The sequence below is a fragment of the Miscanthus floridulus genome, chromosome 16 (genome assembly GCF_019320115.1).
Source record: "Miscanthus floridulus cultivar M001 chromosome 16, ASM1932011v1, whole genome shotgun sequence".
NCBI classification, from domain to species: Eukaryota; Viridiplantae; Streptophyta; class Magnoliopsida; order Poales; family Poaceae; genus Miscanthus; species Miscanthus floridulus.
The window spans coordinates 115,989,673-116,002,413 of record NC_089595.1 but is presented as its reverse complement, the minus strand read 5'-3'; the positions used below and the strand labels follow the sequence as shown (position 1 = coordinate 116,002,413).

Here is a 12,741-nt window from a genome sequence, read left to right as displayed (position 1 = left end):
ACAGTTTTAGCATCTTGGACCATTCAGTTTAGATTGTCAGCAAGATGACATTATGTTGTAACAAGCTTTGCACTAAATAAAGGCGAATATTATATGGACGAGAAATGTGCAATATGTTTTATATTGTCCTGTCACAAAAAGAGATGAAAGAGGACATGTAAAGCAGGACATGAAGTGTTGCCAATTCCTGTGAGTCGTGACCCCACTGTCAGCATCAAACTCATGGTGACATGTACTAACTACTAACATTAATATTCAAGGAACATATGCTTGAAAACAACAAAGACTAATTTTATTCACCATTGTAAACATTGTATTTACCACACATATTAGTATCATGATCAACGTATTTCACTATTTTGTATCTAAATCAGGCAAATTCTTGTAAATTGAGGTCTAATGAGGTTTTATGATCTAATGAGGAAGTTGTCTTATGAATTTTCAATGAAAAATTGATACAATAACGCCTTGTTTAGTTCCACCCCAAATTCCCAAAAAGTGCTACAGTACCTATCATATCGAATGTTTATGGCTCGTGCATGGAGCATTAAATGTAGACGAAAAAAACTAATTGCACAGTTTAGTGGGAAATTGCGAGACGAACGTTTTGAGCCTAATTAGTCCATGACTGAACACTAATTGCCAAATAAAAACGAAAGTGCTACAGTAGCCCCAAATTCCAACTTCCTGAAACTAAACACGCGCTAAGTCAAAAACTGTGTATTCTGATCAGAAAAGAAACGATCTAATCACTCTCCAGTACACGTGCTGTAAATTATAATCAAAAGACATCATCTGCTAAGATTCCTAAGAACATATAGTATAGTTAGTGTTACCTTTTTCTCCCATTCTACATTTAAAAAAACAATAACATTTTCATCCATTGATCCATCTGGATAGAAATTTACACATAATGGTGCATGGAGCCAGGAATTGGTATGAGCTTCCACATGCCATGGCTCATCACACCTTTTGCAGAATATGACGAAATGAACTAAGCAATCCAGCATGGAATTGTCTTTGCACCTAATCTTCAATGCGCATTCCTGCATTTCACACTTTCCTCCCAAACATTCAGACCACGCCTAATTTGCAGTAATGCTTGAAGCTAAAACAAGAGTGAAACCTGAGGCTCCCAAGTAAATTGCACCAGAGTGAGCCTGCTGGATTCAGCTAATATTGGCTTAAGATTTCTGTGAATATGGTAGCAGCAGCACCAGATTCCAAATCATCCAGCACAGGTTTCACGTAGGTGCACTTGTGTCATCACAGAAGTGTCCTCATTATCACTGAACATTGTGGGTTCTCCAACATTCGATCCAAGATCATCAGCTACCATAAAGGCACGAGCACCATCCTTGTGATTCACCCAGCTGTATCCACGGCCTTTCACAACACCATGACTACCCATCAGTGCCCTAACGGCTGAGGCATCACCATGTCGACCCAAGGTAGCATATATGTTTGATAGAAGCACATAAGGTGATGGATTCTTTGGATCAAGGCAGAACAGATGCTTGGCAGTAAATTCCCCCAACTCAGCATTGTGATGTACAACACATGCAGCTAGAAGAACTTCCCACAGTATAGGATCATCCTTGTATGGCATTTTATCTATCACAGCCTCAACTTCAGCAAAACGGCCAGCCCGCCCCAGTGCATCTATGAGGCATGTATAATGCTCAACAAATGGTGTAATCCCATAGTTGCTCTTCATGGAATTAAAGAATGTAATCGCTTCATCAACAAGCCCAAAGTGACTGCATCCTGTCAGGACAGCAATGAAAGTCACACTGTCAGGCTTCTGTTTTGTGGTTAGCATGTACTCAAACAATTCCACAACTTTCTCTCCAAAAACCATTCTGAGCATATCCATGGATCATCTCATTCCATGCCACTACGTTCTTCATAATCATGTAGTTGAAGAAAAGGCGTGCATCATCCATGTTGCCACACTTAGCGTACATGTTAATCAGGGAACTGCCAACATAGACATTCTGATCATAACCATCCTTTAGAACCTGAGCATGTACCTACCTACCTTGAGGTATTAATGACAATCTAGCACATGAGTTGATCATACTAGCATAAGAGGATTATGTGGGGAACATTCCATTTTCCCGCATCTGCTTGAAGAAATTGAAGGCCTCTTCATTCAAAGAATGGATAGCCAAACCTGAGATCATGGAATTCCAACATACCACGTCTCTCTCGACCATCACATTGAAAATGATCTGTGAGATGCCAACCTGACCACATTTTGAATACATATCAATCAAACCACTCACAACAAACTTGTCATTACGAAGCAATAGTCTTACTAAAGCAGAATGCACTTGCTTGCCCAGTTCCAAAATTCCTAATCTAGAGCATGAACTGAGGATCACAACCAAAGTTGTCCGGTCAGGTTGCACATTTTGATGTTGCATTCACCTAAACAACTCGATTGTGTCTTGATGCAGTTCCTCCTGGCTGTAGCCGGATAAAAGGGTGTTCCATGTAGTCACAGTTGGCTTTGATATCTTGTCAAACATTGCACGAGTAGATGGAACATCCCTTGCCTTAATACAAGAAGCAAGCATGTTACTGTAAGTTACCTCATTGGGCTCAAAACCTGACTCTTGCATAAAGTCCAGTACTTCCAAGGCCCTCTCGTAGCAACCCAGTTGACCATATCCAGTTATAAGAATGTTCCAAGAAACAATACTGACACTTGACATCGACTCAAAGACTTTCATGGCCTCGTCCATCTTCATGCCCTTTGCATACATATCAATCAATGAGTTCCCCAAATGTTGGTCCGATCCAAAACCTTTTCTGACAACCAATGCATGAATGGACTGTGCAAGCCGGATTGCACGAGCGACATTGTAGTCACCAGCGCAGGCCTGCGCACACGCGCCCAGAACACTGGAGACAGCTACCGGATCAACACGAATCCCGCTCCTGCTCATCCACGCAAAAAGCCTGAGGGCATCGTCGACGGCCCCGCTCTGCGCTAGCCCGCCCATCATCGCCGTGAACGAAACCTCGTTCGGGCTAGCCATCCCGTCGAACAGCCTGACCGCGTCGGCGATGCTCCCACACTTTGTGTACATGCCGAGAAGCCCATTCTCGATGAACTGGTTCCCGTCGAGCCCAACCTTGATGGTGAGCCCATGGCAGCGCCTCCCGTCACCGAGCGCGGCCACAGCGCCGCACGCGCTGAGCACGCTGGCGAGCGTGAAGTTCATCGGGGCGAGGCCCTCCTGCAACATCCCCTGGTACATCTCCAGCGCTTCCCCCGGGGAGCCCGACCGCGCGACGGCGGCGATGACAGTGTTCCAGGAGTCGGCGTTCCGGTCGGGCATTTGGCCGAGCAGGTCCCTGGCGGCGGCGAGGTCCCCCGCGCGGCAGGCAGCCGAGATGGCGGCGTTGTAGGAGTAGACGTTGGCGCGGGGCAGCGCGCGGAAGGCGCGGAGCGCGTGGCATGGCAGGCCCGAGAGGGAGTAGAGCTCGACAAGGTGGTTGAGGAGGAAGGTGTCGGCGGTGAGGACGCGCGCGTGCAAGGCCTTGGCGTGGGCTCGGCTAGGCTTAGGGCCGCCACTACGCTTGATGTAGGCCCGGAGCACGGCAGCGAGCTGGGCCACTAGGTTGGCCATCACGGCGAGAAACCAGAGGAGTGGCCCGTTTATATACATGTATGTGCGATGCAACGTGAACAAAATAATCAATTCTAACAACATATAATTATGTAAACCACCTTGTTAAAATATACAAAATTAATTTTTTATATGGCCAAAAGGCGTCTGGAATAAAAAATCATCATGGAACCATCAGACATTTTAAGAGGCCAGTATTAACTTAAATTGAGTTATCATCATAAAATAATTATTCAAACAAATGCGTCATTTTGAGCAACAAACACTATAAGGAACTGTTCATAAGGAAAAGCACATTAATACAGTATTAAAATGATAATGCTACAAAACACTTGAGTATTTTGGAGCAATCCAACACTAGAATTTTCTCTTCTCCATCGATCTCCGCCCTCTCCCTCTCTTCTTCTCTAACTCCGGCGGGCTTAGAAGGGGCTCGAGATAGGCAGGCTGGCTAGGCGGTGGGGATGGTGAGGAGGGTGGCATTAGGGTTCCAACGGCGGATGAGGTGGCCAGTCCAGGTCAGGGCGAGGGTCTCCTATGGCCATGACGGTGGCAGGAGGGGGGTAGAAGAAGGAGGCCACGGCTGGCGCGGCGAGTGAAGAAAAAACTAAGTGTTCTAACACCCGAGCGATGGATAGGCAGACTCTATTAAAACTACTCCCCAATGAGGACCCCCCCCCATCCCCACCCCCCACCGTGACATTCAAGGTTTGCATGTCACCTGTCCCCCTCACCTCGTCCGTGAGACTGAAACCGTGACTCCATCATGGCCGCTACCAACTGCCCGACTATAAGTGCTCCATCTAAGGTCTTGTTTGGATGCACGTGTATACATCTCAATCTATGTGTGGTGAAGTAGATTTGGGTGGAACTTAGCTTAATTTTCACCCCCAAATTAATTGTAACACATGTAGCTTGAGGTGAATACCTGTTCATCTAAACAATCCTAATGCAAGTCAGGAAACCTCGCGTGGCGCCAAAGCACCACAACCACCTAAATGAGCGCCAAATCTATTTTGTTTGACTTTCCCAAGCGTGAAATATGAAGATCATTCCCAGATGGAGGGAGTAATTTATCAAAATTAGATAAAGATTATAGAGTGTATAAATAAGAGCATTTGTATATTGTATAAATATATATAGAGAGAGCAAAGATAATAAAATTTTGGTTAGTAGTACATATTAAATTTATATAATACATTTTATATTACTTATAAATTTATAAGATTTTGAGCCGTGTGTAGGAACACAAGGAGTAAAAAATCTATTAAGGCCAGTCTCAGTGGGAGTTCTACGTAAGTTTCATTTGCATTAAATAGGTTGCTAGATAGGCATTTTTGATGATGTGACAATGTATTTAAGAAGAGAGAAGAAATGAGTTTCATCTAGATAAAACCATCTTGACACGATTACCAACTATCTATGAGTCAATGAAATTAAATGTTTATAAAACTTTGGAATGAAACTTTATATCGGTAATAAAGCTATGAAAGAGACTGGCCGGTGACATGGCATCAATTGGATGGGTGCGTCGCAAGGCTGGTTCCAGCCGCAAGCCCTCTCGACTTTCAAAGCAGAAACTCTTGTATGGTACCGCCCAGCGGGCGCCGCCTCCTCATGAGCTGTGCGCTGAATGAAAAGGACGCCGCCGATGCCTGGTACCACGCGCTCACCCACCGTCCCTTGCGTCAACTCGAGCTTCGTTTGTGCACGATTTCCCATCCGACGCTGCATATTCCCAATGCATTTGACGTCGCCACCGCTAGGCTAGGGCCGGGTGTCTATAAATCTCACAGGCGCCACCCGTTTGTAGAGGCACCGCAAGCCACACACCAACACAGAAGCAGGCAGGGCAACTGGGCAAGAGGCTGGATGTGTGTGCTGGGAGCGATCGAGCAAGAGGTAGTAATAATGGGCGCCGCGGTGAGCACCGCGTTCTGGGCGGGCGTGGCAGTCGGGGCGGCGTGGGCGGCGGTGGCTGACGTTGTCAATGACGCCCTCGACTCCGTCTACGACATTGCTAAGGCGGTGATGGACTACCTGCGCACGGTCGCCTCGTGGGCTTTCGAGAAGCTCAAGGCAGCCGCGGCATTCATCGAAGACAAAGTCATCAACCTGGTGCACCGCCTGGCCGCAAGGAGGCCGCTGCGGCGAGGCGCGAGGTGGACAGTGCTGCTGCCGCTGATGTTTGGGTTGCGGCCTCCCAGCAGGCAAGCTTCTGGCCAGGCAGCCGTACTGGCCCCAGGTGCCCGAGATCGCGCCAGGCACCTGGGTCTGATCCAAATATGGCCGTCGTGCTGTCCAAGGCTGCGGCCTATGTCGCCGGTTTCGGGCGACTACCGGACGTCAAGGCCGGCCTTCCTCCTCCGTCTTTGGCCATCGTCACTGCCACCGCACCCGGCAGAGAGCTGGCCTTGCCAGGTTCCGTGGCTGCCCCGGCCGCGCGCGCCGGACGACGGGCTTCGGAGATGATGGCCCTCCTTGAGACCGCGGTGGAGGCGCTGGGTGACAGCATTCCTGAGGACGCTAGGTCCTACATCTGCGTTGTCATAGCCGCGGTGGGCATAGGTCTCGAGGCGATCGCCGCCGCCGCCGCCGCCGCCGCCGTGGACAACTAGGCCCGTCGGCTCCGCTCCGTTGATTTGCTATGTCGTTGGCTCGTTGCAGTGTCCCCGTTTCTACATCGTCCCCCTGTTGCCAAAGTTCAATTGAAGCAGTAATTATTCACCTGATTTTTTTGCGAGATTTGAGCCGATGATTTGACTACTGACTAGTCTTTTTAAATCTCACTCTTTAAACCATTATTTAGAACGTCATTTGTATAAAAATTATTTTCTATATCTTTTGCTCTCCAACTGTTTTCATATATTTTGTGTGCACTCTAGAGAACCCTTCTCGTTGTATTTCTTTAGCTACCGAGAAATCAGAAATAGAAGATGGTTATATTTAGATAACCAAATAAAAAAAGTTCTGCACTCTCTATATGTTCAGAAAAATACAATTCTTATTTTTGAGGAGTTAAATGTGTTTAGTTTAACTAAAATTATATAAAAATACTAACATTTACCATACAAAATAAGTATCATTAAATTAATTATAAAATATATTTTCTTAATAAACTGATTTAGAGACAAAATTATAAATATTATTCATTATAAATTTAGTCAAACATGAACTACTTTGACAGATTTGAGCCGATGATTTGACTACTGACTAGGCTTGGGAACTGATGTGGAGGAGAGAGAATGGTAGAAAATCAACTCGCTGGCTATATAGCCTAGGTAAAAGTGTTTGCTGTTAAATTATAGGATTCCTCTATGTCGCTGTCTATTTTGATAACAACTATTGTGGATGCCCTAGTTATTTGTAGGTGCATTTACGGCACATTTGTGTTCATAGGAGATCATGAGTACGTCGTTGGGGCAGCAAGTGAACAAGCAGAGGATACTTGCGCCAAGGACCGTGTGAAGGAGAATAGGCGCCTGAGGTGCATTTGCGGGTGGGCAGTGCGGAGGGAAAGTGGGACATTGGTAATGTGACTTCACCAAATTGCATAGATATTTGCTAGTAAAGATTTCCTATTTAGAGCCCTCTTTGACAAGGGCCTCATCTAAGAAGCTGGAGAAGCCATGATTTGGTGGCTTCACCCATCTAGTCGAGTAAAAAAAACAAATCCTCCCCTCTGTAGCTTCTTTTATAGAGCCGTTTTATGAGATAGTGTTTTAAGCCAAGGCTTCGGCCAAAGAGGGCCTAAGTATAAAGAATATTTTATAAAGATACAATAGGCGTAAGAGTTTCGTTAATTCAAGGATAAAAAATCTGCAGCTACTGATAAATCAAAATTCAGATTCATGACATTGTAAAAGGTTATATTTTCTAAGATTTTAATCTATGCAGGAGTATAGATTGATGGAATTTTTGACTCTATGAAACAAATTCACGTCTTCACACGGAATCTTATCAATGGAAAAAAAAATAATCACAACAACGTGCATCACAAAAACGTGAGCTCAGCTCAGTTAGCGAGAGGTCCATTGTTGTTGCGGTGAATGGCTCATTATCGTTGGTTGCTGCTGAATCTGGTGCTCCGCAAGTAATTTACCTTTCCATTGGGGTTTCTGACAAGTCTAGAAGGTTGCAGGGGCACCTTTCCGTCATATCCTGCCGGTACCCAGGGTATGGTCCTCGATATTGTAGTTTGACTTTGCGCCCTGCCTTACTTTCTCCTTCCGTTTCCTAGTCCTTACCGAGCGGGCGTCCCCGGTCGGCTAGTTCCAGTCGGAGAAGAGTAGTGAGCAGGGGTTCGGCCAGGCCTTCCGGTCGGAGGGCCGTCCGGAGGTAGGCTGGAGATCGAAGCGAGTGCTTCCGGTCGGAGCCGGAAGTGGAGTTGGGCCAAGCCTTCTAGTCGGAGAGGCCATCCGGAGGTGGGCTGGAGACCGAAGCGAGGGCTTCTGGTTGGAGAGGAGGGACGGAGTCGGAAGCGGGCGCCATTCCCCCTCGGTCAGGCCTTCGATGGTCCGGCCGGGGCCCGCGTCGCCTGTCCTTGCCTTCGCCCGATGAGCGTCGTCATCACGTCGGGCCTGATGCCGGTTGCTGATGACGCTGCGGGCATCTTGGTTCGGATCAAGCCATTCGCGTGGCGGCAGTCGGCGTGGAGCATGCGCCGGGTCGGACCGCAGCGTAGCCGCGCCCTCCCGTGCTGCGCTTGGCGGCTGTAGCGGCGAGCGGATGGAGCAATCCGTCTGGTGCGTCCCAACTCCCCCAGCGGGAGAGAGGGCAGCGTGTCAGAGTCGCGATGCAGGAGCTTTCCGCTTGTTGTACGGCGGCGGTTTCTACCAGCGCCCGCAGGTTCCGGTAGACCACCCGCTCCTAGGGATCATCGGGCTCGGGAACGCCACGCAAAAGCATTGCCGCAGCGGTGGTGTTCTGGCTAGCCCGAGCGAACTATGGAGGGTCGTTCCCCTCGTTTATGATGTCACGCTGGACCTGGCGGGCGTGACCCTAAGCGCCACCGGCCGAGCCATGCGCATGGGGCGCTGCTTGCTGTACCGAGCGCGCCGGCGCAGGTGGTGGCTAGCTATGCCGCCTTTGCCATAGCTCCTCAGCGTGCCCTTGTGTAAGCGCGAGGGCCCCCGCACGTAGGTCCGAAGGGGTGTGAGTCTGTACGGACTCTGCAACCACCGGTGGCTGTCCCAGAATGTCCGCCATAGCGCACTCCCAGGATGGATGGTGGCTAGATGCCACGTCGCAGATGCTAGAGCCGTCGCTCCCAACCTCGTCATCCAGGAGTTCGTAGAAACAGGTCGGAGCATAGCTCGCCATTCCCACGAATTCGGACATGAAAGGAGGCGGCGTCAGCATTTTTCGGAGCCCCCGGGCATACACGTCCGCGGAGGACGTGAGGCCATAGGGGAACCAGTCATGCGGTGGTCGCAGTACGGACAACACGGTCCCTCTGGATAATTGATGGAAGACAGTAAATAGCGAGTAAATAATTGAACTGTATGTTACTTACAGTGAGGTTTGAGCAGAGAGTTTGCTCGGAAAGAAGTGTAGATGCCAGCGCCATTGAAGTCATCGTTTGTCCCGGAGCCGATGCAGGGGCACCCCTCCGATGAGCGCTGGGATGATTGCCTCCTCGCGGAGGCGCAGTACGCCGAGCCGGTCGGCGACGAAGTCTAGGCTTCCAAAGGGGAAGGCCTGGGATGGCTCGAAGACGGGTGGAACCCACATCCCAACAGGTGGGAGCGCAGGGAACTCTAGTGAGCCGAAGCGAGTCGTATCGCTTGAGCCCGCCATGGTGGAGGTGGCGGAGAAGTGGGCATCCGATGACCAAAAAAGTGTTGAACGTACAACGTCTTCCCCATGGATGGCGCTAACTGTCGGTGCAGAAAGTGACCAACACGTAAATATTTATAGTTTTGCCGTACGTTGTAATCGGAGGTGGCCTAGCACTCGATGACATATGATTTATACTAGTTCAGGCAGCGTGCCCTACGTCCAGTTTGGGTCGATCGACAACTTTATTCCTGAGCCCAGGTGCTCGAAGTTTGCAGTGGGGTTACAAACGAGAAGAAGAAAGATGGGGGAGCAAGAGGCTCGGTCGGACTCTGGTCAAAGCGCCGAGAGTGATAGGGGCTCCGCTATGAGCTAAGTGTATGAGCGTGGGCTCATGGTTTGAACCTGGCGGTTCTACTGTGGTGTCCTAATGATCTAAATGAATTTGAGAGAACTAGAATGGTGAACCTATCTGTTGGAGGAGAGCGCATCCCCTTTTATAGATGAAGGGGATAGCCTTACAAGTGAGAGAGAGGGAGTATGCCGATTGCTCAGTCGTGCTTCCCACGCCGGTAGGCTCAAGAGGATGGTAGGCGCCCACAACACTGTTGAATGTCAGCCGCACATGGGAGGTGGTGTTGCCTTCTTTGGGTATGGCAGACGTCGGTGCCTACCACACTATTGACGTCTAGGAGTATGTAAGGGGTTTAACCATGTTAGCCCGGTACGGTAAAAGCTGGTGCCCACAACACTGTCGATGCTCAGAGGCACATGGGAGGAGCCTTACCGTATGGGAGTTAATGACGCCTACAACACTGTTGGGGTTTCTGACAAGTCTAGAAGGTTGTAGGGCACATTTCTGTCATATCCTGTCGGTACCCAGGGTATGGTCCCAGTATTGTAGTTTGACTTTGCGCCCTACCTTACTTTCCCCGTCCGTTTCCTAGTCCTTACTGAGCGGGCGTCCCCGATCGACTGGTTCTAGTCGGAGAAGAGTACTGAGGAGGGGTTCGGCCAGGCCTTCCGGTCGGAGGGCTGTTCGGAGGCGAGCTGGAGACCGAAGTGAGTGCTTCTGGTCGGAGCCGGAAGTGGAGTTGGGCCAAGCCTTCTGGTCGGAGAGGTCATCCGGAGGTGGGCTGGAGACTGAAGCGAGGGCTTCTGGTCGGAGAGGCGGGACGGAGTCGAAAGCGGGCGCCGTTCCCCCTCGGCCAAGCCTTCAGGTCGGTGACTAGATCCCCTTTCCGGCCTGTCTTTTTAGGCACTTGCGCCGGTCCATGAGTTTGTGTGTTGTTTGCAACGTTGCCTGCTGGGCCAAACCTTTACTAGGAAGCCGGTCCGCGAGGGACCTCAGGTTTATGAACCCGACAGGAGCCTCCGAGCCCCCGGGCAATTCGGGTAGAATCAGTCTAGGTTTTTTTGTCTTGATGGCGGGTGCACACGAGCGCACCTAGCGAGTGTAGCCCCCGAGCCCTCGGTCGATTTGGGCAGAATCATTTGGTTTTGTTTCATATTTCTAGTGGGGGAAGTTTCGTTTCGTCAGCGGGTGCACGCAAGCGCACCCGTGGGTGTAGCCCCTGAGCCCCCGGGTGATTCGTGCTGAATCATCCAGGGGGTTTGTTTAGCGGGTTTTTTGTGCGTGTTTTAGTAGAGAATGGAGTCGTCAACCAAGGCGTCTTTGCGTAGCCGAGGTGGTTAGTTTAGGGGTCGGACGAGATGAAGCTCGCGGATCCTGGGCGTCGGTGCTCGCCGTGGGATCGGGCGCGTTTTTGGGGTCGTGGATCCTAGCGTCGGTGCGTGTCGTGGGATCGGGTGAGTTAGTTCAGGGATCAGATGAGTCGGAGCCCACTGATCCTAGCATCAGGTGCACACCGTGGGATCGGGCGAGTCAGAGTCGCGGGCCCTGATAAGTTAGTTCAGGGATCGGACGAGACGGAGCCCGCTGATCCTGGCGTTGGTGCGCGCCGTGGGATCGGGTGAGTCAGAGTCGCTGGACCCTGAATAAGTTAGATTCATGGGTCAGACGAGACGAAGCTCGCTGATCCTGGCTGTCAGTGCGCGCCGTGGGATTGAGCGAGTCGGAGTCGCGGACCTTGATAAGTTAGGTTCATGGGATCGGACGAGTTGGAGCTCGCTCATCCTAGCGTCGGTGCGCGCCATGGGATCGGGCGAGTCGGAGTCGTGGACCCTGATAAGTTAGGTTAATGGGATCGGACGAGTCAGAGCTCGCTGATCCTGGCGTCGGTGCGCGCCATGGGATCGGGCGAGTCGGAGTCGCGGACCCTGATAAGTTATTGTGCAGTCGGAGCGTAGCCGGATGGGGCGAGTTTGAGGTCGCAGACCCAGGTTTTTGGTGTGCCGTGAAGCGTAGCCGGATAGGGCGAGTTCGAGGTCGTAGACCCAGGTTTTTGGTAGTGCCGTGAAGCGTAGCCAGATAGAGCGAGTTCAAGGTCGCAGACCCAGGCGTTTCTTGAGCCCCGAGCCCTATTAGGCTTTTGGTAGGGGTCGGTTTAAGTTGTGTGCGCTACCCCGTCCTCGGTTTCTCATAACCGGAGGGGCTGAGTTTTGTTGCTTGTCCTGATCGCTCGGGCTCGAGTGACGCGCTCGGTGAGTTCGCTAACGGGGATGATCGAGTGGAATCCGGGTCCGTTGTTCGTGACGGGGTCAGCATAGCCCTCTTGTGACATTCCACTAGTCCTTTACCTATAACCCGGCAGATGGCTAGGTCGTTCCGGAGACCGACCCGGGTGGCCTGACGGCCTCTCCTTGATGGAGATTCGATGGGCTTGGCAGAGGTTTAGGATCGAACGAATAATATTGATTTTTTCCTTAAACATAGGAGAAGTACTCGGAATCTCTTGCCATTTGCAACAGCCACATGTTGCAGCTGCTGGGCCCATTTGCATGCGCATGGGTGTGGAGCGACACGAGCGGCAGGTGCACGAAACCGTGCGGGCATAGATCGAGAAGGAGCGGCGCGGGACACGGAGCGGGCACGGGACATGAAGCGACATGGGCCCCACATGAAGCAGGCACAAACGGACGCAGCATGTCTATGTGAAAGCAGGCATGGACGTCCAGACGCTAGCCCTGTCCGGATGTTAGCCTTTCCGAAACTTTTATGATCTACACGGTGAAAACTTTGGGCATGTTCGGAACAGCCGGCTGTAGCAGTGGTTTAGCATTATCCAATGATCGGCTATTTATTCAGTTTTTAGGTGGCATTAATTGAAATAACTAATTTTCATTGACTATTATATTAAACACTAAAGGTTGAATATCATTCTTTGTCGCTTTTGAAATCGGTTTTGTCTGTTTTAAGCTA

General features: G+C 50.3%; 1 pseudogene; it reads right to left on the bottom strand.

Moving 5' to 3' along the window:
* Window positions 1–1,228: 1,228 nt before the first annotated feature.
* On the bottom strand, window positions 1,229–3,641 carry LOC136512047 (pentatricopeptide repeat-containing protein At4g20770-like; annotated as a pseudogene).
* Between the last annotated feature and the right edge of the window lie 9,100 nt (window positions 3,642–12,741).